A 1,560-nucleotide genomic window follows, 5' to 3' on the forward strand; every position below is an offset into this window, starting at 1 on the left:
CGCCCCCTGTGACGGCCCGTCGCGCCTGCGACGGTCCGTCCTGCTGCTCCGTCACAGAGTTCAGAGACTCAATTCCTGTGGGAGATGTGTGACGGTCCGTCGTGCCCACGACGGTCCGTCCTGCCATTCCGTTACGAAGTTCAGAGAGTCGATTTCAGTACCCAAATTTTAGAATTCTAAGTATTCTGGAACGAGACTCCCTCGACGGTCCGTCGTGCCCATGACGGTCCGTCGTGGGTTCCATCGTCTCAGCCAGTTTTTCCAGAAATAAAATCTGCAGCTCAAAACGACTAAATAGGTCGTTACAGTCAACCTTATCAAATAATCAATATCTGTTTTTTATTGCAGCTACGTATTAGTTTGTCATTCAGATGATTGTTGTTGGAAATTGAAGGCATCTGTTAGAAAGAATTCAGAAACATTCATAGTGAGATACTTTGATAGTGAACATACCTGTCCATTAAGGGATAGGGTATTAAGCAAGGTATAATCCACAGTTGGGTTTATTAGTGGTGTGACAACGCCTAAATTAAATAATCATAAAAGAAAATATACTCCGAACGATATAATTGATGATATCAGGGAAATGTATGGCGTTGAGATTTCTTATCAACAAGCATGGCGCGCAAAAGAGCGTGCATTGGAACTTATAAGAGGTAAACCTGTTGATGGCTACAGAAACATGCCAAGATACATATATATGCTGGAAACTGTGTATCCAAATTCATATATAAGGATGCATAAGTCTGAATACAACGAATTTATGTATCTTTTCATATCATTAAGGCCAATGATGAGAGGATTTGAGTTCTGTAGGCCAGTTGTTGTTGTTGATGCTTCACATCTTAGTGGAGCTTATCGAGGTACATTTGTGTCTGCTAGTACACTTGATGGAGCAGGTATGACACATTGTTTATGAATTTATTTTATTATTTTCTTAATATTAAGTAGTTATTTAGTATATGTTGTTTTGTGTTTATATATTAAGGTTGCATATTGCCTTTGGCGTACGGAGTTGTTGACACAGAAAATGATTGTTCATGGACATGGTTCTTTCAACAATTTAAGAATGCATTTGGTGAGAGAGAAAAATGTGTATTGTATCTGACAGAAATGAAAGCATAAAGAAAGTGTGATATTGATTATCCAACTGTTCCCATTCTGCATGCATATGGCACCTCTGGAAAAATGTGTGTCCAAACTTTAGGAGAAGCAGGACCATTCTAAGTGATCTGTTTTATTCAATTGCTAAGGCTTATAGAAAGGATGATTTTGAAAAATTGATGGCTAAATTGGATAAAATTGATGGAAGAGTAAAAAAGTATCTTCAAGATGCTGGGTATGAAAGGTGGACTAGGTCTCATGCAACAGTGAACCGTGGGAGAATGATGACTTCAAATATAGCTGAATGTATCAATGGTTGCCTTGTTGATGCACGACAACTACCGATTATAGATTTTTTGGAGGAAGTTAGAATTCTATTTGGTTCTTGGAATTGCTGTCACGACCCAAATCCGGGGCCGCGACTGGCACTCACAGTTTCCCTCCTATGTGAGCGAA

The sequence above is a fragment of the Solanum pennellii genome, chromosome 11, assembly GCF_001406875.1.
Source record: "Solanum pennellii chromosome 11, SPENNV200".
Taxonomy (NCBI): Eukaryota; Viridiplantae; Streptophyta; class Magnoliopsida; order Solanales; family Solanaceae; genus Solanum; species Solanum pennellii.